The sequence below is a fragment of the Alosa pseudoharengus genome, unplaced genomic scaffold (assembly GCF_046254945.1).
Source record: "Alosa pseudoharengus isolate Yale_2024_CS ecotype anadromous, Long Island Sound unplaced genomic scaffold, YU_APseudo_1.1 YU_APseudo_1.1_scf_6, whole genome shotgun sequence".
Lineage (NCBI taxonomy): Eukaryota > Metazoa > Chordata > Actinopteri > Clupeiformes > Clupeidae > Alosa > Alosa pseudoharengus.
In genome coordinates, this window is record NW_027468848.1 from 38,157,035 (window position 1) to 38,177,808 (window position 20,774).

Sequence of the window (20,774 nt, forward strand, 5' to 3'; positions counted from 1 at the left end):
ATTCTTTAGTTTTGTGGCTTCATAGCTCAGTGGATAGAGCACTGGTCTTGTAAACCAGGGATAGTGAGTTCAATCCTCACTGGAGTCTGATTTCTGCGGAACATTTTTACAGCTAAGGTAACCACTTTTCCTGGGTCGTCTGCTGTTGACAGCCTTCTTTTGACAAGAGTGGTTACTTCAAGGGTTGCCATAAAGTGTGCGTTCGTTAAAGTGACCTGCACATTAGCGAGAAAGTCACAGCAAATTCAGCACAAAAAATACATGGTTTGTTGATGGAGCATTGGTGCGTGGACAGCTGCTAGGATTTTATTTTTCCCGTCAGTTTCTCTTTGTATCATGAAATAGGGACAGAATTATCATACAGGCAACATTTGAGGAGCAAACGCTGACTACTCTTTCATGCACCAGGGCTCTATAGCTCAGTGGTAAGAGCACTGGTCTCGAAAACCAGGGGTCGCGAGTTCAATCCTCGCTGGAGCCTGTTTCAGGACCGTGGCACAGAGATTGACTTACCTTTATTTTTTCTTCTTTGTCTGTGACGTAAAGGTTCTGTGGTAAAGGTCGACAAAACACACATCTCAAAATGTACCCGCGTTCACTGGGCTCACCGATCAGACCTGCTTTTGTACACAGCGGCCATACCATGGAGCGACATGAAATGTGGCACACCAGATTTCCTGACCCAAAATCTGCAACAGTGTGGCTTCATAGCTCAGTGGTCAGAGCACTGGTCTTGGAAACCAGGGGTCGTGAGTTCAATCCTCACTGGAGCCTAGACCTGACGTAACAGTTTTACAGCAAAGGTGAAATGAGCAACTTTGCCTGGATAGTCTACCGTTAACCACCTTCTATAGACAAAAATACTGGTTACTTCAAGTGTACCAGTGGTGTGTCTTGAGTCAACCAGCCTTCAGCAAATGTGAAATCTCTGCTTTTGTTCAAGTGAATTGCACCTTAGCTAGAAAGTCAAAGCAAATTTAGGAAGAAAAATACATGGATTGTTGATGGCGCTTTGGTGCGTGTGGACAGCTCCTAGGAATTTATTTTCCCCATCAGTTTGTCTTTGTATCATGAAATAGGGACAGGATTATCGTACAGGAAACATTTGAGGAGCAAACGCTGAATACTTTTGCGTGCACGAGGGCTCCATAGCTCAGTGGCAAGAGCACTGGTCTCGTAAACCAGGGGTCGCGAGTTCAAGCCTCGCGCAGGAGCCTTTCTGCAGGTCCGTGGTGCCATAGCATTATTTGTTCTCCTTTGGCTGTGACGTAAAACTTCTGTGTAAAGGTCGGCAAAACACGCATCTGAAAATCTTCTTCCGTTTACTGCTCTAATCGATCTGTCCTGCTTTTCGATGCAGCCGCCATATCCAGTAGCCACATGAAACGTGGTACACCAGATTTCTTGACCCTAATTCTTTAGTTTTGTGGCTTCATAGCTCAGTGGATAGAACACTGGTCTTGTAAACCAGGGATAGTGAGTTCAATCCTCACTGGAGTCTGATTTCTGCGGAACATTTTTACAGCTAAGGTAACCACTTTTCCTGGGTCGTCTGCTGTTGACAGCCTTCTTTTGACAAGAGTGGTTACTTCAAGGGTTGCCATAAAGTGTGCGTTCGTTAAAGTGACCTGCACATTAGCGAGAAAGTCACAGCAAATTCAGCACAAAAAATACATGGTTTGTTGATGGAGCATTGGTGCGTGGACAGCTGCTAGGATTTTATTTTTCCCGTCAGTTTCTCTTTGTATCATGAAATAGGGACAGAATTATCATACAGGCAACATTTGAGGAGCAAACGCTGACTACTCTTTCATGCACCAGGGCTCTATAGCTCAGTGGTAAGAGCACTGGTCTCGTAAACCAGGGGTCGCGAGTTCAATCCTCGCTGGAGCCTGTTTCAGGACCGTGGCACAGAGATTGACTTACCTTTATTTTTTCTTCTTTGTCTGTGACGTAAAGGTTCTGTGGTAAAGGTCGACAAAACACACATCTCAAAATGTACCCGCGTTCACTGGGCTCACCGATCAGACCTGCTTTTGTACACAGCGGCCATACCATGGAGCGACATGAAATGTGGCACACCAGATTTCCTGACCCAAAATCTGCAACAGTGTGGCTTCATAGCTCAGTGGTCAGAGCACTGGTCTTGGAAACCAGGGGTCGTGAGTTCAATCCTCACTGGAGCCTAGACCTGACGTAACAGTTTTACAGCAAAGGTGAAATGAGCAACTTTGCCTGGATAGTCTACCGTTAACCACCTTCTATAGACAAAAATACTGGTTACTTCAAGTGTACCAGTGGTGTGTCTTGAGTCAACCAGCCTTCAGCAAATGTGAAATCTCTGCTTTTGTTCAAGTGAATTGCACCTTAGCTAGAAAGTCAAAGCAAATTTAGGAAGAAAAATACATGGATTGTTGATGGCGCTTTGGTGCGTGTGGACAGCTCCTAGGAATTTATTTTCCCCATCAGTTTGTCTTTGTATCATGAAATAGGGACAGGATTATCGTACAGGAAACATTTGAGGAGCAAACGCTGAATACTTTTGCGTGCACGAGGGCTCCATAGCTCAGTGGCAAGAGCACTGGTCTCGTAAACCAGGGGTCGCGAGTTCAAGCCTCGCGCAGGAGCCTTTCTGCAGGTCCGTGGTGCCATAGCATTATTTGTTCTCCTTTGGCTGTGACGTAAAACTTCTGTGTAAAGGTCGGCAAAACACGCATCTGAAAATCTTCTTCCGTTTACTGCTCTAATCGATCTGTCCTGCTTTTCGATGCAGCCGCCATATCCAGTAGCCACATGAAACGTGGTACACCAGATTTCTTGACCCTAATTCTTTAGTTTTGTGGCTTCATAGCTCAGTGGATAGAGCACTGGTCTTGTAAACCAGGGATAGTGAGTTCAATCCTCACTGGAGTCTGATTTCTGCGGAACATTTTTACAGCTAAGGTAACCACTTTTCCTGGGTCGTCTGCTGTTGACAGCCTTCTTTTGACAAGAGTGGTTACTTCAAGGGTTGCCATAAAGTGTGCGTTCGTTAAAGTGACCTGCACATTAGCGAGAAAGTCACAGCAAATTCAGCACAAAAAATACATGGTTTGTTGATGGAGCATTGGTGCGTGGACAGCTGCTAGGATTTTATTTTTCCCGTCAGTTTCTCTTTGTATCATGAAATAGGGACAGAATTATCATACAGGCAACATTTGAGGAGCAAACGCTGACTACTCTTTCATGCACCAGGGCTCTATAGCTCAGTGGTAAGAGCACTGGTCTCGAAAACCAGGGGTCGCGAGTTCAATCCTCGCTGGAGCCTGTTTCAGGACCGTGGCACAGAGATTGACTTACCTTTATTTTTTCTTCTTTGTCTGTGACGTAAAGGTTCTGTGGTAAAGGTCGACAAAACACACATCTCAAAATGTACCCGCGTTCACTGGGCTCACCGATCAGACCTGCTTTTGTACACAGCGGCCATACCATGGAGCGACATGAAATGTGGCACACCAGATTTCCTGACCCAAAATCTGCAACAGTGTGGCTTCATAGCTCAGTGGTCAGAGCACTGGTCTTGGAAACCAGGGGTCGTGAGTTCAATCCTCACTGGAGCCTAGACCTGACGTAACAGTTTTACAGCAAAGGTGAAATGAGCAACTTTGCCTGGATAGTCTACCGTTAACCACCTTCTATAGACAAAAATACTGGTTACTTCAAGTGTACCAGTGGTGTGTCTTGAGTCAACCAGCCTTCAGCAAATGTGAAATCTCTGCTTTTGTTCAAGTGAATTGCACCTTAGCTAGAAAGTCAAAGCAAATTTAGGAAGAAAAATACATGGATTGTTGATGGCGCTTTGGTGCGTGTGGACAGCTCCTAGGAATTTATTTTCCCCATCAGTTTGTCTTTGTATCATGAAATAGGGACAGGATTATCGTACAGGAAACATTTGAGGAGCAAACGCTGAATACTTTTGCGTGCACGAGGGCTCCATAGCTCAGTGGCAAGAGCACTGGTCTCGTAAACCAGGGGTCGCGAGTTCAAGCCTCGCGCAGGAGCCTTTCTGCAGGTCCGTGGTGCCATAGCATTATTTGTTCTCCTTTGGCTGTGACGTAAAACTTCTGTGTAAAGGTCGGCAAAACACGCATCTGAAAATCTTCTTCCGTTTACTGCTCTAATCGATCTGTCCTGCTTTTCGATGCAGCCGCCATATCCAGTAGCCACATGAAACGTGGTACACCAGATTTCTTGACCCTAATTCTTTAGTTTTGTGGCTTCATAGCTCAGTGGATAGAACACTGGTCTTGTAAACCAGGGATAGTGAGTTCAATCCTCACTGGAGTCTGATTTCTGCGGAACATTTTTACAGCTAAGGTAACCACTTTTCCTGGGTCGTCTGCTGTTGACAGCCTTCTTTTGACAAGAGTGGTTACTTCAAGGGTTGCCATAAAGTGTGCGTTCGTTAAAGTGACCTGCACATTAGCGAGAAAGTCACAGCAAATTCAGCACAAAAAATACATGGTTTGTTGATGGAGCATTGGTGCGTGGACAGCTGCTAGGATTTTATTTTTCCCGTCAGTTTCTCTTTGTATCATGAAATAGGGACAGAATTATCATACAGGCAACATTTGAGGAGCAAACGCTGACTACTCTTTCATGCACCAGGGCTCTATAGCTCAGTGGTAAGAGCACTGGTCTCGTAAACCAGGGGTCGCGAGTTCAATCCTCGCTGGAGCCTGTTTCAGGACCGTGGCACAGAGAATGACTTACCTTTATTTTTTCTTCTTTGTCTGTGACGTAAAGGTTCTGTGGTAAAGGTCGACAAAACACACATCTCAAAATGTACCCGCGTTCACTGGGCTCACCGATCAGACCTGCTTTTGTACACAGCGGCCATACCATGGAGCGACATGAAATGTGGCACACCAGATTTTCTGACCCAAAATCTGCAACAGTGTGGTTTCATAGCTCAGTGGTCAGAGCACTGGTCTTGTAAACCAGGGGTCGTGAGTTCAATCCTCACTGGAGCCTAGACCTGACGTTACAGTTTTACAGCAAAGGTGAAATGAGCAACTTTGCCTGGATAGTCTACCGTTAACCACCTTCTATAGACAAAAATACTGGTTACTTCAAGTGTACCAGTGGTGTGTCTTGAGTCAACCAGCCTTCAGCAAATGTGAAATCTCTGCTTTTGTTCAAGTGAATTGCACCTTAGCTAGAAAGTCAAAGCAAATTTAGGAAGAAAAATACATGGATTGTTGAAGGCGCTTTGGTGCGTGTGGACAGCTCCTAGGAATTTATTTTCCCCATCAGTTTGTCTTTGTATCATGAAATAGGGACAGGATTATCGTACAGGAAACATTTGAGGAGCAAACGATGAATACTTTTGCGTGCACGAGGGCTCCATAGCTCAGTGGCAAGAGCACTGGTCTCGTAAACCAGGGGTCGCGAGTTCAAGCCTCGCGCAGGAGCCTTTCTGCAGGTCCGTGGTGCCATAGCATTATTTGTTCTCCTTTGGCTGTGACGTAAAACTTCTGTGTAAAGGTCGGCAAAACACGCATCTGAAAATCTTCTTCCGTTTACTGCTCTAATCGATCTGTCCTGCTTTTCGATGCAGCCGCCATATCGATTAGCCACATGAAACGTAGTACACCAGATTTCTTGACCCTAATTCTTTAGTTTTGTGGCTTCATAGCTCAGTGGATAGAGCACTGGTCTTGTAAACCAGGGATAGTGAGTTCAATCCTCACTGGAGTCTGATTTCTGCGGAACATTTTTACAGCTAAGGTAACCACTTTTCCTGGGTCGTCTGCTGTTGACAGCCTTCTTTTGACAAGAGTGGTTACTTCAAGGGTTGCCATAAAGTGTGCGTTCGTTAAAGTGACCTGCACATTAGCGAGAAAGTCACAGCAAATTCAGCACAAAAAATACATGGTTTGTTGATGGAGCATTGGTGCGTGGACAGCTGCTAGGATTTTATTTTTCCCGTCAGTTTCTCTTTGTATCATGAAATAGGGACAGAATTATCATACAGGCAACATTTGAGGAGCAAACGCTGACTACTCTTTCATGCACCAGGGCTCTATAGCTCAGTGGTAAGAGCACTGGTCTCGTAAACCAGGGGTCGCGAGTTCAATCCTCGCTGGAGCCTGTTTCAGGACCGTGGCACAGAGAATGACTTACCTTTATTTTTTCTTCTTTGTCTGTGACGTAAAGGTTCTGTGGTAAAGGTCGACAAAACACACATCTCAAAATGTACCCGCGTTCACTGGGCTCACCGATCAGACCTGCTTTTGTACACAGCGGCCATACCATGGAGCGACATGAAATGTGGCACACCAGATTTTCTGACCCAAAATCTGCAACAGTGTGGTTTCATAGCTCAGTGGTCAGAGCACTGGTCTTGTAAACCAGGGGTCGTGAGTTCAATCCTCACTGGAGCCTAGACCTGACGTAACAGTTTTACAGCAAAGGTGAAATGAGCAACTTTGCCTGGATAGTCTACCGTTAACCACCTTCTATAGACAAAAATACTGGTTACTTCAAGTGTACCAGTGGTGTGTCTTGAGTCAACCAGCCTTCAGCAAATGTGAAATCTCTGCTTTTGTTCAAGTGAATTGCACCTTAGCTAGAAAGTCAAAGCAAATTTAGGAAGAAAAATACATGGATTGTTGATGGCGCTTTGGTGCGTGTGGACAGCTCCTAGGAATTTATTTTCCCCATCAGTTTGTCTTTGTATCATGAAATAGGGACAGGATTATCGTACAGGAAACATTTGAGGAGCAAACGATGAATACTTTTGCGTGCACGAGGGCTCCATAGCTCAGTGGCAAGAGCACTGGTCTCGTAAACCAGGGGTCGCGAGTTCAAGCCTCGCGCAGGAGCCTTTCTGCAGGTCCGTGGTGCCATAGCATTATTTGTTCTCCTTTGGCTGTGACGTAAAACTTCTGTGTAAAGGTCGGCAAAACACGCATCTGAAAATCTTCTTCCGTTTACTGCTCTAATCGATCTGTCCTGCTTTTCGATGCAGCCGCCATATCGATTAGCCACATGAAACGTAGTACACCAGATTTCTTGACCCTAATTCTTTAGTTTTGTGGCTTCATAGCTCAGTGGATAGAGCACTGGTCTTGTAAACCAGGGATAGTGAGTTCAATCCTCACTGGAGTCTGATTTCTGCGGAACATTTTTACAGCTAAGGTAACCACTTTTCCTGGGTCGTCTGCTGTTGACAGCCTTCTTTTGACAAGAGTGGTTACTTCAAGGGTTGCCATAAAGTGTGCGTTCGTTAAAGTGACCTGCACATTAGCGAGAAAGTCACAGCAAATTCAGCACAAAAAATACATGGTTTGTTGATGGAGCATTGGTGCGTGGACAGCTGCTAGGATTTTATTTTTCCCGTCAGTTTCTCTTTGTATCATGAAATAGGGACAGAATTATCATACAGGCAACATTTGAGGAGCAAACGCTGACTACTCTTTCATGCACCAGGGCTCTATAGCTCAGTGGTAAGAGCACTGGTCTCGTAAACCAGGGGTCGCGAGTTCAATCCTCGCTGGAGCCTGTTTCAGGACCGTGGCACAGAGAATGACTTACCTTTATTTTTTCTTCTTTGTCTGTGACGTAAAGGTTCTGTGGTAAAGGTCGACAAAACACACATCTCAAAATGTACCCGCGTTCACTGGGCTCACCGATCAGACCTGCTTTTGTACACAGCGGCCATACCATGGAGCGACATGAAATGTGGCACACCAGATTTTCTGACCCAAAATCTGCAACAGTGTGGTTTCATAGCTCAGTGGTCAGAGCACTGGTCTTGTAAACCAGGGGTCGTGAGTTCAATCCTCACTGGAGCCTAGACCTGACGTAACAGTTTTACAGCAAAGGTGAAATGAGCAACTTTGCCTGGATAGTCTACCGTTAACCACCTTCTATAGACAAAAATACTGGTTACTTCAAGTGTACCAGTGGTGTGTCTTGAGTCAACCAGCCTTCAGCAAATGTGAAATCTCTGCTTTTGTTCAAGTGAATTGCACCTTAGCTAGAAAGTCAAAGCAAATTTAGGAAGAAAAATACATGGATTGTTGAAGGCGCTTTGGTGCGTGTGGACAGCTCCTAGGAATTTATTTTCCCCATCAGTTTGTCTTTGTATCATGAAATAGGGACAGGATTATCGTACAGGAAACATTTGAGGAGCAAACGATGAATACTTTTGCGTGCACGAGGGCTCCATAGCTCAGTGGCAAGAGCACTGGTCTCGTAAACCAGGGGTCGCGAGTTCAAGCCTCGCGCAGGAGCCTTTCTGCAGGTCCGTGGTGCCATAGCATTATTTGTTCTCCTTTGGCTGTGACGTAAAACTTCTGTGTAAAGGTCGGCAAAACACGCATCTGAAAATCTTCTTCCGTTTACTGCTCTAATCGATCTGTCCTGCTTTTCGATGCAGCCGCCATATCGATTAGCCACATGAAACGTAGTACACCAGATTTCTTGACCCTAATTCTTTAGTTTTGTGGCTTCATAGCTCAGTGGATAGAGCACTGGTCTTGTAAACCAGGGATAGTGAGTTCAATCCTCACTGGAGTCTGATTTCTGCGGAACATTTTTACAGCTAAGGTAACCACTTTTCCTGGGTCGTCTGCTGTTGACAGCCTTCTTTTGACAAGAGTGGTTACTTCAAGGGTTGCCATAAAGTGTGCGTTCGTTAAAGTGACCTGCACATTAGCGAGAAAGTCACAGCAAATTCAGCACAAAAAATACATGGTTTGTTGATGGAGCATTGGTGCGTGGACAGCTGCTAGGATTTTATTTTTCCCGTCAGTTTCTCTTTGTATCATGAAATAGGGACAGAATTATCATACAGGCAACATTTGAGGAGCAAACGCTGACTACTCTTTCATGCACCAGGGCTCTATAGCTCAGTGGTAAGAGCACTGGTCTCGTAAACCAGGGGTCGCGAGTTCAATCCTCGCTGGAGCCTGTTTCAGGACCGTGGCACAGAGAATGACTTACCTTTATTTTTTCTTCTTTGTCTGTGACGTAAAGGTTCTGTGGTAAAGGTCGACAAAACACACATCTCAAAATGTACCCGCGTTCACTGGGCTCACCGATCAGACCTGCTTTTGTACACAGCGGCCATACCATGGAGCGACATGAAATGTGGCACACCAGATTTTCTGACCCAAAATCTGCAACAGTGTGGTTTCATAGCTCAGTGGTCAGAGCACTGGTCTTGTAAACCAGGGGTCGTGAGTTCAATCCTCACTGGAGCCTAGACCTGACGTAACAGTTTTACAGCAAAGGTGAAATGAGCAACTTTGCCTGGATAGTCTACCGTTAACCACCTTCTATAGACAAAAATACTGGTTACTTCAAGTGTACCAGTGGTGTGTCTTGAGTCAACCAGCCTTCAGCAAATGTGAAATCTCTGCTTTTGTTCAAGTGAATTGCACCTTAGCTAGAAAGTCAAAGCAAATTTAGGAAGAAAAATACATGGATTGTTGATGGCGCTTTGGTGCGTGTGGACAGCTCCTAGGAATTTATTTTCCCCATCAGTTTGTCTTTGTATCATGAAATAGGGACAGGATTATCGTACAGGAAACATTTGAGGAGCAAACGATGAATACTTTTGCGTGCACGAGGGCTCCATAGCTCAGTGGCAAGAGCACTGGTCTCGTAAACCAGGGGTCGCGAGTTCAAGCCTCGCGCAGGAGCCTTTCTGCAGGTCCGTGGTGCCATAGCATTATTTGTTCTCCTTTGGCTGTGACGTAAAACTTCTGTGTAAAGGTCGGCAAAACACGCATCTGAAAATCTTCTTCCGTTTACTGCTCTAATCGATCTGTCCTGCTTTTCGATGCAGCCGCCATATCGATTAGCCACATGAAACGTAGTACACCAGATTTCTTGACCCTAATTCTTTAGTTTTGTGGCTTCATAGCTCAGTGGATAGAGCACTGGTCTTGTAAACCAGGGATAGTGAGTTCAATCCTCACTGGAGTCTGATTTCTGCGGAACATTTTTACAGCTAAGGTAACCACTTTTCCTGGGTCGTCTGCTGTTGACAGCCTTCTTTTGACAAGAGTGGTTACTTCAAGGGTTGCCATAAAGTGTGCGTTCGTTAAAGTGACCTGCACATTAGCGAGAAAGTCACAGCAAATTCAGCACAAAAAATACATGGTTTGTTGATGGAGCATTGGTGCGTGGACAGCTGCTAGGATTTTATTTTTCCCGTCAGTTTCTCTTTGTATCATGAAATAGGGACAGAATTATCATACAGGCAACATTTGAGGAGCAAACGCTGACTACTCTTTCATGCACCAGGGCTCTATAGCTCAGTGGTAAGAGCACTGGTCTCGTAAACCAGGGGTCGCGAGTTCAATCCTCGCTGGAGCCTGTTTCAGGACCGTGGCACAGAGAATGACTTACCTTTATTTTTTCTTCTTTGTCTGTGACGTAAAGGTTCTGTGGTAAAGGTCGACAAAACACACATCTCAAAATGTACCCGCGTTCACTGGGCTCACCGATCAGACCTGCTTTTGTACACAGCGGCCATACCATGGAGCGACATGAAATGTGGCACACCAGATTTTCTGACCCAAAATCTGCAACAGTGTGGTTTCATAGCTCAGTGGTCAGAGCACTGGTCTTGTAAACCAGGGGTCGTGAGTTCAATCCTCACTGGAGCCTAGACCTGACGTTACAGTTTTACAGCAAAGGTGAAATGAGCAACTTTGCCTGGATAGTCTACCGTTAACCACCTTCTATAGACAAAAATACTGGTTACTTCAAGTGTACCAGTGGTGTGTCTTGAGTCAACCAGCCTTCAGCAAATGTGAAATCTCTGCTTTTGTTCAAGTGAATTGCACCTTAGCTAGAAAGTCAAAGCAAATTTAGGAAGAAAAATACATGGATTGTTGAAGGCGCTTTGGTGCGTGTGGACAGCTCCTAGGAATTTATTTTCCCCATCAGTTTGTCTTTGTATCATGAAATAGGGACAGGATTATCGTACAGGAAACATTTGAGGAGCAAACGATGAATACTTTTGCGTGCACGAGGGCTCCATAGCTCAGTGGCAAGAGCACTGGTCTCGTAAACCAGGGGTCGCGAGTTCAAGCCTCGCGCAGGAGCCTTTCTGCAGGTCCGTGGTGCCATAGCATTATTTGTTCTCCTTTGGCTGTGACGTAAAACTTCTGTGTAAAGGTCGGCAAAACACGCATCTGAAAATCTTCTTCCGTTTACTGCTCTAATCGATCTGTCCTGCTTTTCGATGCAGCCGCCATATCGATTAGCCACATGAAACGTAGTACACCAGATTTCTTGACCCTAATTCTTTAGTTTTGTGGCTTCATAGCTCAGTGGATAGAGCACTGGTCTTGTAAACCAGGGATAGTGAGTTCAATCCTCACTGGAGTCTGATTTCTGCGGAACATTTTTACAGCTAAGGTAACCACTTTTCCTGGGTCGTCTGCTGTTGACAGCCTTCTTTTGACAAGAGTGGTTACTTCAAGGGTTGCCATAAAGTGTGCGTTCGTTAAAGTGACCTGCACATTAGCGAGAAAGTCACAGCAAATTCAGCACAAAAAATACATGGTTTGTTGATGGAGCATTGGTGCGTGGACAGCTGCTAGGATTTTATTTTTCCCGTCAGTTTCTCTTTGTATCATGAAATAGGGACAGAATTATCATACAGGCAACATTTGAGGAGCAAACGCTGACTACTCTTTCATGCACCAGGGCTCTATAGCTCAGTGGTAAGAGCACTGGTCTCGTAAACCAGGGGTCGCGAGTTCAATCCTCGCTGGAGCCTGTTTCAGGACCGTGGCACAGAGAATGACTTACCTTTATTTTTTCTTCTTTGTCTGTGACGTAAAGGTTCTGTGGTAAAGGTCGACAAAACACACATCTCAAAATGTACCCGCGTTCACTGGGCTCACCGATCAGACCTGCTTTTGTACACAGCGGCCATACCATGGAGCGACATGAAATGTGGCACACCAGATTTTCTGACCCAAAATCTGCAACAGTGTGGTTTCATAGCTCAGTGGTCAGAGCACTGGTCTTGTAAACCAGGGGTCGTGAGTTCAATCCTCACTGGAGCCTAGACCTGACGTAACAGTTTTACAGCAAAGGTGAAATGAGCAACTTTGCCTGGATAGTCTACCGTTAACCACCTTCTATAGACAAAAATACTGGTTACTTCAAGTGTACCAGTGGTGTGTCTTGAGTCAACCAGCCTTCAGCAAATGTGAAATCTCTGCTTTTGTTCAAGTGAATTGCACCTTAGCTAGAAAGTCAAAGCAAATTTAGGAAGAAAAATACATGGATTGTTGAAGGCGCTTTGGTGCGTGTGGACAGCTCCTAGGAATTTATTTTCCCCATCAGTTTGTCTTTGTATCATGAAATAGGGACAGGATTATCGTACAGGAAACATTTGAGGAGCAAACGATGAATACTTTTGCGTGCACGAGGGCTCCATAGCTCAGTGGCAAGAGCACTGGTCTCGTAAACCAGGGGTCGCGAGTTCAAGCCTCGCGCAGGAGCCTTTCTGCAGGTCCGTGGTGCCATAGCATTATTTGTTCTCCTTTGGCTGTGACGTAAAACTTCTGTGTAAAGGTCGGCAAAACACGCATCTGAAAATCTTCTTCCGTTTACTGCTCTAATCGATCTGTCCTGCTTTTCGATGCAGCCGCCATATCGATTAGCCACATGAAACGTAGTACACCAGATTTCTTGACCCTAATTCTTTAGTTTTGTGGCTTCATAGCTCAGTGGATAGAGCACTGGTCTTGTAAACCAGGGATAGTGAGTTCAATCCTCACTGGAGTCTGATTTCTGCGGAACATTTTTACAGCTAAGGTAACCACTTTTCCTGGGTCGTCTGCTGTTGACAGCCTTCTTTTGACAAGAGTGGTTACTTCAAGGGTTGCCATAAAGTGTGCGTTCGTTAAAGTGACCTGCACATTAGCGAGAAAGTCACAGCAAATTCAGCACAAAAAATACATGGTTTGTTGATGGAGCATTGGTGCGTGGACAGCTGCTAGGATTTTATTTTTCCCGTCAGTTTCTCTTTGTATCATGAAATAGGGACAGAATTATCATACAGGCAACATTTGAGGAGCAAACGCTGACTACTCTTTCATGCACCAGGGCTCTATAGCTCAGTGGTAAGAGCACTGGTCTCGTAAACCAGGGGTCGCGAGTTCAATCCTCGCTGGAGCCTGTTTCAGGACCGTGGCACAGAGAATGACTTACCTTTATTTTTTCTTCTTTGTCTGTGACGTAAAGGTTCTGTGGTAAAGGTCGACAAAACACACATCTCAAAATGTACCCGCGTTCACTGGGCTCACCGATCAGACCTGCTTTTGTACACAGCGGCCATACCATGGAGCGACATGAAATGTGGCACACCAGATTTTCTGACCCAAAATCTGCAACAGTGTGGTTTCATAGCTCAGTGGTCAGAGCACTGGTCTTGTAAACCAGGGGTCGTGAGTTCAATCCTCACTGGAGCCTAGACCTGACGTAACAGTTTTACAGCAAAGGTGAAATGAGCAACTTTGCCTGGATAGTCTACCGTTAACCACCTTCTATAGACAAAAATACTGGTTACTTCAAGTGTACCAGTGGTGTGTCTTGAGTCAACCAGCCTTCAGCAAATGTGAAATCTCTGCTTTTGTTCAAGTGAATTGCACCTTAGCTAGAAAGTCAAAGCAAATTTAGGAAGAAAAATACATGGATTGTTGATGGCGCTTTGGTGCGTGTGGACAGCTCCTAGGAATTTATTTTCCCCATCAGTTTGTCTTTGTATCATGAAATAGGGACAGGATTATCGTACAGGAAACATTTGAGGAGCAAACGATGAATACTTTTGCGTGCACGAGGGCTCCATAGCTCAGTGGCAAGAGCACTGGTCTCGTAAACCAGGGGTCGCGAGTTCAAGCCTCGCGCAGGAGCCTTTCTGCAGGTCCGTGGTGCCATAGCATTATTTGTTCTCCTTTGGCTGTGACGTAAAACTTCTGTGTAAAGGTCGGCAAAACACGCATCTGAAAATCTTCTTCCGTTTACTGCTCTAATCGATCTGTCCTGCTTTTCGAAGCAGCCGCCATATCGATTAGCCACATGAAACGTAGTACACCAGATTTCTTGACCCTAATTCTTTAGTTTTGTGGCTTCATAGCTCAGTGGATAGAGCACTGGTCTTGTAAACCAGGGATAGTGAGTTCAATCCTCACTGGAGTCTGATTTCTGCGGAACATTTTTACAGCTAAGGTAACCACTTTTCCTGGGTCGTCTGCTGTTGACAGCCTTCTTTTGACAAGAGTGGTTACTTCAAGGGTTGCCATAAAGTGTGCGTTCGTTAAAGTGACCTGCACATTAGCGAGAAAGTCACAGCAAATTCAGCACAAAAAATACATGGTTTGTTGATGGAGCATTGGTGCGTGGACAGCTGCTAGGATTTTATTTTTCCCGTCAGTTTCTCTTTGTATCATGAAATAGGGACAGAATTATCATACAGGCAACATTTGAGGAGCAAACGCTGACTACTCTTTCATGCACCAGGGCTCTATAGCTCAGTGGTAAGAGCACTGGTCTCGTAAACCAGGGGTCGCGAGTTCAATCCTCGCTGGAGCCTGTTTCAGGACCGTGGCACAGAGAATGACTTACCTTTATTTTTTCTTCTTTGTCTGTGACGTAAAGGTTCTGTGGTAAAGGTCGACAAAACACACATCTCAAAATGTACCCGCGTTCACTGGGCTCACCGATCAGACCTGCTTTTGTACACAGCGGCCATACCATGGAGCGACATGAAATGTGGCACACCAGATTTTCTGACCCAAAATCTGCAACAGTGTGGTTTCATAGCTCAGTGGTCAGAGCACTGGTCTTGTAAACCAGGGGTCGTGAGTTCAATCCTCACTGGAGCCTAGACCTGACGTTACAGTTTTACAGCAAAGGTGAAATGAGCAACTTTGCCTGGATAGTCTACCGTTAACCACCTTCTATAGACAAAAATACTGGTTACTTCAAGTGTACCAGTGGTGTGTCTTGAGTCAACCAGCCTTCAGCAAATGTGAAATCTCTGCTTTTGTTCAAGTGAATTGCACCTTAGCTAGAAAGTCAAAGCAAATTTAGGAAGAAAAATACATGGATTGTTGAAGGCGCTTTGGTGCGTGTGGACAGCTCCTAGGAATTTATTTTCCCCATCAGTTTGTCTTTGTATCATGAAATAGGGACAGGATTATCGTACAGGAAACATTTGAGGAGCAAACGATGAATACTTTTGCGTGCACGAGGGCTCCATAGCTCAGTGGCAAGAGCACTGGTCTCGTAAACCAGGGGTCGCGAGTTCAAGCCTCGCGCAGGAGCCTTTCTGCAGGTCCGTGGTGCCATAGCATTATTTGTTCTCCTTTGGCTGTGACGTAAAACTTCTGTGTAAAGGTCGGCAAAACACGCATCTGAAAATCTTCTTCCGTTTACTGCTCTAATCGATCTGTCCTGCTTTTCGATGCAGCCGCCATATCGATTAGCCACATGAAACGTAGTACACCAGATTTCTTGACCCTAATTCTTTAGTTTTGTGGCTTCATAGCTCAGTGGATAGAGCACTGGTCTTGTAAACCAGGGATAGTGAGTTCAATCCTCACTGGAGTCTGATTTCTGCGGAACATTTTTACAGCTAAGGTAACCACTTTTCCTGGGTCGTCTGCTGTTGACAGCCTTCTTTTGACAAGAGTGGTTACTTCAAGGGTTGCCATAAAGTGTGCGTTCGTTAAAGTGACCTGCACATTAGCGAGAAAGTCACAGCAAATTCAGCACAAAAAATACATGGTTTGTTGATGGAGCATTGGTGCGTGGACAGCTGCTAGGATTTTATTTTTCCCGTCAGTTTCTCTTTGTATCATGAAATAGGGACAGAATTATCATACAGGCAACATTTGAGGAGCAAACGCTGACTACTCTTTCATGCACCAGGGCTCTATAGCTCAGTGGTAAGAGCACTGGTCTCGTAAACCAGGGGTCGCGAGTTCAATCCTCGCTGGAGCCTGTTTCAGGACCGTGGCACAGAGAATGACTTACCTTTATTTTTTCTTCTTTGTCTGTGACGTAAAGGTTCTGTGGTAAAGGTCGACAAAACACACATCTCAAAATGTACCCGCGTTCACTGGGCTCACCGATCAGACCTGCTTTTGTACACAGCGGCCATACCATGGAGCGACATGAAATGTGGCACACCAGATTTTCTGACCCAAAATCTGCAACAGTGTGGTTTCATAGCTCAGTGGTCAGAGCACTGGTCTTGTAAACCAGGGGTCGTGAGTTCAATCCTCACTGGAGCCTAGACCTGACGTTACAGTTTTACAGCAAAGGTGAAATGAGCAACTTTGCCTGGATAGTCTACCGTTAACCACCTTCTATAGACAAAAATACTGGTTACTTCAAGTGTACCAGTGGTGTGTCTTGAGTCAACCAGCCTTCAGCAAATGTGAAATCTCTGCTTTTGTTCAAGTGAATTGCACCTTAGCTAGAAAGTCAAAGCAAATTTAGGAAGAAAAATACATGGATTGTTGAAGGCGCTTTGGTGCGTGTGGACAGCTCCTAGGAATTTATTTTCCCCATCAGTTTGTCTTTGTATCATGAAATAGGGACAGGATTATCGTACAGGAAACATTTGAGGAGCAAACGATGAATACTTTTGCGTGCACGAGGGCTCCATAGCTCAGTGGCAAGAGCACTGGTCTCGTAAACCAGGGGTCGCGAGTTCAAGCCTCGCGCAGGAGCCTTTCTGCAGGTCCGTGGTGCCATAGCATTATTTGTTCTCCTTTGGCTGTGACGTAAAACTTCTGTGTAAAGGTCGGCAAAACACGCATCTGAAAATCTTCTTCCGTTTACTGCTCTAATCGATCTGTCCTGCTTTTCGATGCAGCCGCCATATCGATTAGCCACATGAAACGTAGTACACCAGATTTCTTGACCCTAATTCTTTAGTTTTGTGGCTTCATAGCTCAGTGGATAGAGCACTGGTCTTGTAAACCAGGGATAGTGAGTTCAATCCTCACTGGAGTCTGATTTCTGCGGAACATTTTTACAGCTAAGGTAACCACTTTTCCTGGGTCGTCTGCTGTTGACAGCCTTCTTTTGACAAGAGTGGTTACTTCAAGGGTTGCCATAAAGTGTGCGTTCGTTAAAGTGACCTGCACATTAGCGAGAAAGTCACAGCAAATTCAGCACAAAAAATACATGGTTTGTTGATGGAGCATTGGTGCGTGGACAGCTGCTAGGATTTTATTTTTCCCGTCAGTTTCTCTTTGTATCATGAAATAGGGACAGAATTATCATACAGGCAACATTTGAGGAGCAAACGCTGACTACTCTTTCATGCACCAGGGCTCTATAGCTCAGTGGTAAGAGCACTGGTCTCGTAAACCAGGGGTCGCGAGTTCAATCCTCGCTGGAGCCTGTTTCAGGACCGTGGCACAGAGAATGACTTACCTTTATTTTTTCTTCTTTGTCTGTGACGTAAAGGTTCTGTGGTAAAGGTCGACAAAACACACATCTCAAAATGTACCCGCGTTCACTGGGCTCACCGATCAGACCTGCTTTTGTACACAGCGGCCATACCATGGAGCGACATGAAATGTGGCACACCAGATTTTCTGACCCAAAATCTGCAACAGTGTGGTTTCATAGCTCAGTGGTCAGAGCACTGGTCTTGTAAACCAGGGGTCGTGAGTTCAATCCTCACTGGAGCCTAGACCTGACGTAACAGTTTTACAGCAAAGGTGAAATGAGCAACTTTGCCTGGATAGTCTACCGTTAACCACCTTCTATAGACAAAAATACTGGTTACTTCAAGTGTACCAGTGGTGTGTCTTGAGTCAACCAGCCTTCAGCAAATGTGAAATCTCTGCTTTTGTTCAAGTGAATTGCACCTTAGCTAGAAAGTCAAAGCAAATTTAGGAAGAAAAATACATGGATTGTTGATGGCGCTTTGGTGCGTGTGGACAGCTCCTAGGAATTTATTTTCCCCATCAGTTTGTCTTTGTATCATGAAATAGGGACAGGATTATCGTACAGGAAACATTTGAGGAGCAAACGATGAATACTTTTGCGTGCACGAGGGCTCCATAGCTCAGTGGCAAGAGCACTGGTCTCGTAAACCAGGGGTCGCGAGTTCAAGCCTCGCGCAGGAGCCTTTCTGCAGGTCCGTGGTGCCATAGCATTATTTGTTCTCCTTTGGCTGTGACGTAAAACTTCTGTGTAAAGGTCGGCAAAACACGCATCTGAAAATCTTCTTCCGTTTACTGCTCTAATCGATCTGTCCTGCTTTTCGATGCAGCCGCCATATCGATTAGCCACATGAAACGTAGTACACCAGATTTCTTGACCCTAATTCTTTAGTTTTGTGGCTTCATAGCTCAGTGGATAGAGCACTGGTCTTGTAAACCAGGGATAGTGAGTTCAATCCTCACTGGAGTCTGATTTCTGCGGAACATTTTTACAGCTAAGGTAACCACTTTTCCTGGGTCGTCTGCTGTTGACAGCCTTCTTTTGACAAGAGTGGTTACTTCAAGGGTTGCCATAAAGTGTGCGTTCGTTAAAGTGACCTGCACATTAGCGAGAAAGTCACAGCAAATTCAGCACAAAAAATACATGGTTTGTTGATGGAGCATTGGTGCGTGGACAGCTGCTAGGATTTTATTTTTCCCGTCAGTTTCTCTTTGTATCATGAAATAGGGACAGAATTATCATACAGGCAACATTTGAGGAGCAAACGCTGACTACTCTTTCATGCACCAGTGCTCTATAGCTCAGTGGTAAGAGCACTGGTCTCGCAAACCAGGGGTCGCGAGTTCAATCCTCGCTGGAGCCTGTTTCAGGACCCTGGCACAGAGAATGACTTACCTTTATTTTTTCTTCTTTGTCTGTGACGTAAAGGTTCTGTGGTAAAGGTCGACAAAACACACATCTCAAAATGTACCCGCGTTCACTGGGCTCACCGATCAGACCTGCTTTTGTACACAGCGGCCATACCATGGAGCGACATGAAATGTGGCACACCAGATTTTCTGACCCAAAATCTGCAACAGTGTGGCTTCATAGCTCAGTGGTCAGAGCACTGGTCTTGTAAACCAGGGGTCGTGAGTTCAATCCTCACTGGAGCCTAGACCTGACGTAACAGTTTTACAGCAAAGGTGAAATGAGCAACTTTGCCTGGATAGTCTACCGTTAACCACCTTCTATAGACAAAAATACTGGTTACTTCAAGTGTACCAGTGGTGTGTCTTGAGTCAACCAGCCTTCAGCAAATGTGAAATCTCTGCTTTTGTTCAAGTGAATTGCACCTTAGCTAGAAAGTCAAAGCAAATTTAGGAAGAAAAATACATGGATTGTTGATGGCGCTTTGGTGCGTGTGGACAGCTCCTAGGAATTTATTTTCCCCATCAGTTTGTCTTTGTATCATGAAATAGGGACAGGATTATCGTACAGGAAACATTTGAGGAGCAAACGCTGAATACTTTTGCGTGCACGAGGGCTCCATAGCTCAGTGGCAAGAGCACTGGTCTCGTAAACCAGGGGTCGCGAGTTCAAGCCTCGCGCAGGAGCCTTTCTGCAGGTCCGTGGTGCCATAGCATTATTTGTTCTCCTTTGGCTGTGACGTAAAACTTCTGTGTAAAGGTCGGCAAAACACGCATGTGAAAATCTTCTTCCGTTTACTGCTCTAATCGATCTGTCCTGCTTTTCGATGCAGCCGCCATATCGAGTAGCCACATGAAATGTGGTACACCAGATTTCTTGACCCTAATTCTTTAGTTTTGTGGCTTCATAGCTCAGTGGATAGAGCACTGGTCTTGTAAACCAGGGATAGTGAGTTCAATCCTCACTGGAGTCTGATTTCTGCGGAACATTTTTACAGCTAAGATAACCACTTTTCCTGGGTCGTCTGCTGTTGACAGCCTTCTTTTGACAAGAGTGGTTACTTCAAGGGTTGCCATAAAGTGTGCGTTCGTTAAAGTGACCTGCACATTAGCGAGAAAGTCACAGCAAATTCAGCACAAAAAATACATGGTTTGTTGATGGAGCATTGGTGCGTGGACAGCTGCTAGGATTTTATTTTTCCCGTCAGTTTCTCTTTGTATCATGAAATAGGGACAGAATTATCATACAGGCAACATTTGAGGAGCAAACGCTGACTACTCTTTCATGCACCAGTGCTCTATAGCTCAGTGGTAAGAGCACTGGTCTCGTAAACCAGGGGTCGCGAGTTCAATCCTCGCTCGAGCCTGTTTCAGGACCCTGGCACAGAGAATGACTTACCTTTATTTTTTCTTCTTTGTCTGTGACGTAAAGGTTCTGTGGTAAAGGTCGACAAAACACACATCTCAAAATGTACCCGCTTTCACTGGGCTCACCGATCAGACCTGCTTTTGTACACAGCGGCCATACCATGGAGCGACATGAAATGTGGCACACCAGATTTTCTGACCCAAAATCTGCAACAGTGTGGCTTCATAGCTCAGTGGTCAGAGCACTGGTCTTGTAAACCAGGGGTCGTGAGTTCAATCCTCACTGGAGCCTAGACCTGACGTAACAGTTTTACAGCAAAGGTGAAATGAGCAACTTTGCCTGGATAGTCTACCGTTAACCACCTTCTATAGACAAAAATACTGGTTACTTCAAGTGTACCAGTGGTGTGTCTTGAGTCAACCAGCCTTCAGCAAATGTGAAATCTCTGCTTTTGTTCAAGTGAATTGCACCTTAGCTAGAAAGTCAAAGCAAATTTAGGAAGAAAAATA

The 20,774-nt window shown here is 45.2% G+C and overlaps 59 non-coding genes across 59 annotated transcripts; all 59 read left to right on the top strand.

Annotated features, from left to right (window-relative positions):
* The first annotated feature begins 15 nt into the window (after positions 1–15).
* On the top strand, positions 16–88 carry trnat-ugu (transfer RNA threonine (anticodon UGU)). Its single transcript has one exon. It is a non-coding gene; the product is annotated as a tRNA-Thr (tRNA).
* Positions 89–408: 320 nt separating this feature from the next.
* On the top strand, positions 409–481 carry trnas-cga (transfer RNA serine (anticodon CGA)). The gene has a single exon. It is a non-coding gene; the product is annotated as a tRNA-Ser (tRNA).
* A 220-nt stretch (positions 482–701) lies between these two features.
* Positions 702–774, top strand: trnap-ugg (transfer RNA proline (anticodon UGG)). Its single transcript has one exon. It is a non-coding gene; the product is annotated as a tRNA-Pro (tRNA).
* Positions 775–1,142: 368 nt separating this feature from the next.
* Positions 1,143–1,217, top strand: trnat-cgu (transfer RNA threonine (anticodon CGU)). Its single transcript has one exon. It is a non-coding gene; the product is annotated as a tRNA-Thr (tRNA).
* Positions 1,218–1,428: 211 nt separating this feature from the next.
* On the top strand, positions 1,429–1,501 carry trnat-ugu (transfer RNA threonine (anticodon UGU)). The gene has a single exon. It is a non-coding gene; the product is annotated as a tRNA-Thr (tRNA).
* A 320-nt stretch (positions 1,502–1,821) lies between these two features.
* Positions 1,822–1,894, top strand: trnat-cgu (transfer RNA threonine (anticodon CGU)). The gene has a single exon. It is a non-coding gene; the product is annotated as a tRNA-Thr (tRNA).
* A 220-nt stretch (positions 1,895–2,114) lies between these two features.
* trnap-ugg (transfer RNA proline (anticodon UGG)) lies at positions 2,115–2,187 on the top strand. The gene has a single exon. It is a non-coding gene; the product is annotated as a tRNA-Pro (tRNA).
* A 368-nt stretch (positions 2,188–2,555) lies between these two features.
* trnat-cgu (transfer RNA threonine (anticodon CGU)) lies at positions 2,556–2,630 on the top strand. Its single transcript has one exon. It is a non-coding gene; the product is annotated as a tRNA-Thr (tRNA).
* Positions 2,631–2,841: 211 nt separating this feature from the next.
* Positions 2,842–2,914, top strand: trnat-ugu (transfer RNA threonine (anticodon UGU)). Its single transcript has one exon. It is a non-coding gene; the product is annotated as a tRNA-Thr (tRNA).
* Positions 2,915–3,234: 320 nt separating this feature from the next.
* On the top strand, positions 3,235–3,307 carry trnas-cga (transfer RNA serine (anticodon CGA)). Its single transcript has one exon. It is a non-coding gene; the product is annotated as a tRNA-Ser (tRNA).
* A 220-nt stretch (positions 3,308–3,527) lies between these two features.
* On the top strand, positions 3,528–3,600 carry trnap-ugg (transfer RNA proline (anticodon UGG)). Its single transcript has one exon. It is a non-coding gene; the product is annotated as a tRNA-Pro (tRNA).
* A 368-nt stretch (positions 3,601–3,968) lies between these two features.
* trnat-cgu (transfer RNA threonine (anticodon CGU)) lies at positions 3,969–4,043 on the top strand. The gene has a single exon. It is a non-coding gene; the product is annotated as a tRNA-Thr (tRNA).
* Positions 4,044–4,254: 211 nt separating this feature from the next.
* Positions 4,255–4,327, top strand: trnat-ugu (transfer RNA threonine (anticodon UGU)). Its single transcript has one exon. It is a non-coding gene; the product is annotated as a tRNA-Thr (tRNA).
* Positions 4,328–4,647: 320 nt separating this feature from the next.
* On the top strand, positions 4,648–4,720 carry trnat-cgu (transfer RNA threonine (anticodon CGU)). Its single transcript has one exon. It is a non-coding gene; the product is annotated as a tRNA-Thr (tRNA).
* A 220-nt stretch (positions 4,721–4,940) lies between these two features.
* Positions 4,941–5,013, top strand: trnat-ugu (transfer RNA threonine (anticodon UGU)). Its single transcript has one exon. It is a non-coding gene; the product is annotated as a tRNA-Thr (tRNA).
* Positions 5,014–5,381: 368 nt separating this feature from the next.
* trnat-cgu (transfer RNA threonine (anticodon CGU)) lies at positions 5,382–5,456 on the top strand. Its single transcript has one exon. It is a non-coding gene; the product is annotated as a tRNA-Thr (tRNA).
* Positions 5,457–5,667: 211 nt separating this feature from the next.
* trnat-ugu (transfer RNA threonine (anticodon UGU)) lies at positions 5,668–5,740 on the top strand. The gene has a single exon. It is a non-coding gene; the product is annotated as a tRNA-Thr (tRNA).
* Positions 5,741–6,060: 320 nt separating this feature from the next.
* trnat-cgu (transfer RNA threonine (anticodon CGU)) lies at positions 6,061–6,133 on the top strand. Its single transcript has one exon. It is a non-coding gene; the product is annotated as a tRNA-Thr (tRNA).
* A 220-nt stretch (positions 6,134–6,353) lies between these two features.
* Positions 6,354–6,426, top strand: trnat-ugu (transfer RNA threonine (anticodon UGU)). Its single transcript has one exon. It is a non-coding gene; the product is annotated as a tRNA-Thr (tRNA).
* Positions 6,427–6,794: 368 nt separating this feature from the next.
* trnat-cgu (transfer RNA threonine (anticodon CGU)) lies at positions 6,795–6,869 on the top strand. The gene has a single exon. It is a non-coding gene; the product is annotated as a tRNA-Thr (tRNA).
* A 211-nt stretch (positions 6,870–7,080) lies between these two features.
* Positions 7,081–7,153, top strand: trnat-ugu (transfer RNA threonine (anticodon UGU)). The gene has a single exon. It is a non-coding gene; the product is annotated as a tRNA-Thr (tRNA).
* A 320-nt stretch (positions 7,154–7,473) lies between these two features.
* trnat-cgu (transfer RNA threonine (anticodon CGU)) lies at positions 7,474–7,546 on the top strand. Its single transcript has one exon. It is a non-coding gene; the product is annotated as a tRNA-Thr (tRNA).
* Positions 7,547–7,766: 220 nt separating this feature from the next.
* trnat-ugu (transfer RNA threonine (anticodon UGU)) lies at positions 7,767–7,839 on the top strand. The gene has a single exon. It is a non-coding gene; the product is annotated as a tRNA-Thr (tRNA).
* Positions 7,840–8,207: 368 nt separating this feature from the next.
* trnat-cgu (transfer RNA threonine (anticodon CGU)) lies at positions 8,208–8,282 on the top strand. The gene has a single exon. It is a non-coding gene; the product is annotated as a tRNA-Thr (tRNA).
* Positions 8,283–8,493: 211 nt separating this feature from the next.
* On the top strand, positions 8,494–8,566 carry trnat-ugu (transfer RNA threonine (anticodon UGU)). Its single transcript has one exon. It is a non-coding gene; the product is annotated as a tRNA-Thr (tRNA).
* A 320-nt stretch (positions 8,567–8,886) lies between these two features.
* Positions 8,887–8,959, top strand: trnat-cgu (transfer RNA threonine (anticodon CGU)). Its single transcript has one exon. It is a non-coding gene; the product is annotated as a tRNA-Thr (tRNA).
* A 220-nt stretch (positions 8,960–9,179) lies between these two features.
* Positions 9,180–9,252, top strand: trnat-ugu (transfer RNA threonine (anticodon UGU)). The gene has a single exon. It is a non-coding gene; the product is annotated as a tRNA-Thr (tRNA).
* A 368-nt stretch (positions 9,253–9,620) lies between these two features.
* trnat-cgu (transfer RNA threonine (anticodon CGU)) lies at positions 9,621–9,695 on the top strand. Its single transcript has one exon. It is a non-coding gene; the product is annotated as a tRNA-Thr (tRNA).
* Positions 9,696–9,906: 211 nt separating this feature from the next.
* On the top strand, positions 9,907–9,979 carry trnat-ugu (transfer RNA threonine (anticodon UGU)). Its single transcript has one exon. It is a non-coding gene; the product is annotated as a tRNA-Thr (tRNA).
* Positions 9,980–10,299: 320 nt separating this feature from the next.
* On the top strand, positions 10,300–10,372 carry trnat-cgu (transfer RNA threonine (anticodon CGU)). The gene has a single exon. It is a non-coding gene; the product is annotated as a tRNA-Thr (tRNA).
* Positions 10,373–10,592: 220 nt separating this feature from the next.
* On the top strand, positions 10,593–10,665 carry trnat-ugu (transfer RNA threonine (anticodon UGU)). Its single transcript has one exon. It is a non-coding gene; the product is annotated as a tRNA-Thr (tRNA).
* Positions 10,666–11,033: 368 nt separating this feature from the next.
* trnat-cgu (transfer RNA threonine (anticodon CGU)) lies at positions 11,034–11,108 on the top strand. Its single transcript has one exon. It is a non-coding gene; the product is annotated as a tRNA-Thr (tRNA).
* Positions 11,109–11,319: 211 nt separating this feature from the next.
* Positions 11,320–11,392, top strand: trnat-ugu (transfer RNA threonine (anticodon UGU)). The gene has a single exon. It is a non-coding gene; the product is annotated as a tRNA-Thr (tRNA).
* Positions 11,393–11,712: 320 nt separating this feature from the next.
* On the top strand, positions 11,713–11,785 carry trnat-cgu (transfer RNA threonine (anticodon CGU)). The gene has a single exon. It is a non-coding gene; the product is annotated as a tRNA-Thr (tRNA).
* Positions 11,786–12,005: 220 nt separating this feature from the next.
* trnat-ugu (transfer RNA threonine (anticodon UGU)) lies at positions 12,006–12,078 on the top strand. The gene has a single exon. It is a non-coding gene; the product is annotated as a tRNA-Thr (tRNA).
* Positions 12,079–12,446: 368 nt separating this feature from the next.
* Positions 12,447–12,521, top strand: trnat-cgu (transfer RNA threonine (anticodon CGU)). Its single transcript has one exon. It is a non-coding gene; the product is annotated as a tRNA-Thr (tRNA).
* Positions 12,522–12,732: 211 nt separating this feature from the next.
* trnat-ugu (transfer RNA threonine (anticodon UGU)) lies at positions 12,733–12,805 on the top strand. The gene has a single exon. It is a non-coding gene; the product is annotated as a tRNA-Thr (tRNA).
* A 320-nt stretch (positions 12,806–13,125) lies between these two features.
* Positions 13,126–13,198, top strand: trnat-cgu (transfer RNA threonine (anticodon CGU)). The gene has a single exon. It is a non-coding gene; the product is annotated as a tRNA-Thr (tRNA).
* Positions 13,199–13,418: 220 nt separating this feature from the next.
* On the top strand, positions 13,419–13,491 carry trnat-ugu (transfer RNA threonine (anticodon UGU)). The gene has a single exon. It is a non-coding gene; the product is annotated as a tRNA-Thr (tRNA).
* A 368-nt stretch (positions 13,492–13,859) lies between these two features.
* On the top strand, positions 13,860–13,934 carry trnat-cgu (transfer RNA threonine (anticodon CGU)). Its single transcript has one exon. It is a non-coding gene; the product is annotated as a tRNA-Thr (tRNA).
* Positions 13,935–14,145: 211 nt separating this feature from the next.
* On the top strand, positions 14,146–14,218 carry trnat-ugu (transfer RNA threonine (anticodon UGU)). The gene has a single exon. It is a non-coding gene; the product is annotated as a tRNA-Thr (tRNA).
* A 320-nt stretch (positions 14,219–14,538) lies between these two features.
* trnat-cgu (transfer RNA threonine (anticodon CGU)) lies at positions 14,539–14,611 on the top strand. Its single transcript has one exon. It is a non-coding gene; the product is annotated as a tRNA-Thr (tRNA).
* Positions 14,612–14,831: 220 nt separating this feature from the next.
* On the top strand, positions 14,832–14,904 carry trnat-ugu (transfer RNA threonine (anticodon UGU)). Its single transcript has one exon. It is a non-coding gene; the product is annotated as a tRNA-Thr (tRNA).
* Positions 14,905–15,272: 368 nt separating this feature from the next.
* On the top strand, positions 15,273–15,347 carry trnat-cgu (transfer RNA threonine (anticodon CGU)). Its single transcript has one exon. It is a non-coding gene; the product is annotated as a tRNA-Thr (tRNA).
* A 211-nt stretch (positions 15,348–15,558) lies between these two features.
* Positions 15,559–15,631, top strand: trnat-ugu (transfer RNA threonine (anticodon UGU)). The gene has a single exon. It is a non-coding gene; the product is annotated as a tRNA-Thr (tRNA).
* A 320-nt stretch (positions 15,632–15,951) lies between these two features.
* On the top strand, positions 15,952–16,024 carry trnat-cgu (transfer RNA threonine (anticodon CGU)). Its single transcript has one exon. It is a non-coding gene; the product is annotated as a tRNA-Thr (tRNA).
* Positions 16,025–16,244: 220 nt separating this feature from the next.
* On the top strand, positions 16,245–16,317 carry trnat-ugu (transfer RNA threonine (anticodon UGU)). Its single transcript has one exon. It is a non-coding gene; the product is annotated as a tRNA-Thr (tRNA).
* Positions 16,318–16,685: 368 nt separating this feature from the next.
* Positions 16,686–16,760, top strand: trnat-cgu (transfer RNA threonine (anticodon CGU)). Its single transcript has one exon. It is a non-coding gene; the product is annotated as a tRNA-Thr (tRNA).
* A 211-nt stretch (positions 16,761–16,971) lies between these two features.
* Positions 16,972–17,044, top strand: trnat-ugu (transfer RNA threonine (anticodon UGU)). The gene has a single exon. It is a non-coding gene; the product is annotated as a tRNA-Thr (tRNA).
* Positions 17,045–17,364: 320 nt separating this feature from the next.
* Positions 17,365–17,437, top strand: trnat-cgu (transfer RNA threonine (anticodon CGU)). The gene has a single exon. It is a non-coding gene; the product is annotated as a tRNA-Thr (tRNA).
* A 220-nt stretch (positions 17,438–17,657) lies between these two features.
* Positions 17,658–17,730, top strand: trnat-ugu (transfer RNA threonine (anticodon UGU)). The gene has a single exon. It is a non-coding gene; the product is annotated as a tRNA-Thr (tRNA).
* A 368-nt stretch (positions 17,731–18,098) lies between these two features.
* Positions 18,099–18,173, top strand: trnat-cgu (transfer RNA threonine (anticodon CGU)). The gene has a single exon. It is a non-coding gene; the product is annotated as a tRNA-Thr (tRNA).
* Positions 18,174–18,384: 211 nt separating this feature from the next.
* Positions 18,385–18,457, top strand: trnat-ugu (transfer RNA threonine (anticodon UGU)). The gene has a single exon. It is a non-coding gene; the product is annotated as a tRNA-Thr (tRNA).
* Positions 18,458–18,777: 320 nt separating this feature from the next.
* On the top strand, positions 18,778–18,850 carry trnaa-cgc (transfer RNA alanine (anticodon CGC)). The gene has a single exon. It is a non-coding gene; the product is annotated as a tRNA-Ala (tRNA).
* Positions 18,851–19,070: 220 nt separating this feature from the next.
* On the top strand, positions 19,071–19,143 carry trnat-ugu (transfer RNA threonine (anticodon UGU)). Its single transcript has one exon. It is a non-coding gene; the product is annotated as a tRNA-Thr (tRNA).
* A 368-nt stretch (positions 19,144–19,511) lies between these two features.
* On the top strand, positions 19,512–19,586 carry trnat-cgu (transfer RNA threonine (anticodon CGU)). The gene has a single exon. It is a non-coding gene; the product is annotated as a tRNA-Thr (tRNA).
* Positions 19,587–19,797: 211 nt separating this feature from the next.
* Positions 19,798–19,870, top strand: trnat-ugu (transfer RNA threonine (anticodon UGU)). The gene has a single exon. It is a non-coding gene; the product is annotated as a tRNA-Thr (tRNA).
* A 320-nt stretch (positions 19,871–20,190) lies between these two features.
* trnat-cgu (transfer RNA threonine (anticodon CGU)) lies at positions 20,191–20,263 on the top strand. The gene has a single exon. It is a non-coding gene; the product is annotated as a tRNA-Thr (tRNA).
* Positions 20,264–20,483: 220 nt separating this feature from the next.
* On the top strand, positions 20,484–20,556 carry trnat-ugu (transfer RNA threonine (anticodon UGU)). Its single transcript has one exon. It is a non-coding gene; the product is annotated as a tRNA-Thr (tRNA).
* The last annotated feature ends 218 nt before the right edge of the window (positions 20,557–20,774 follow it).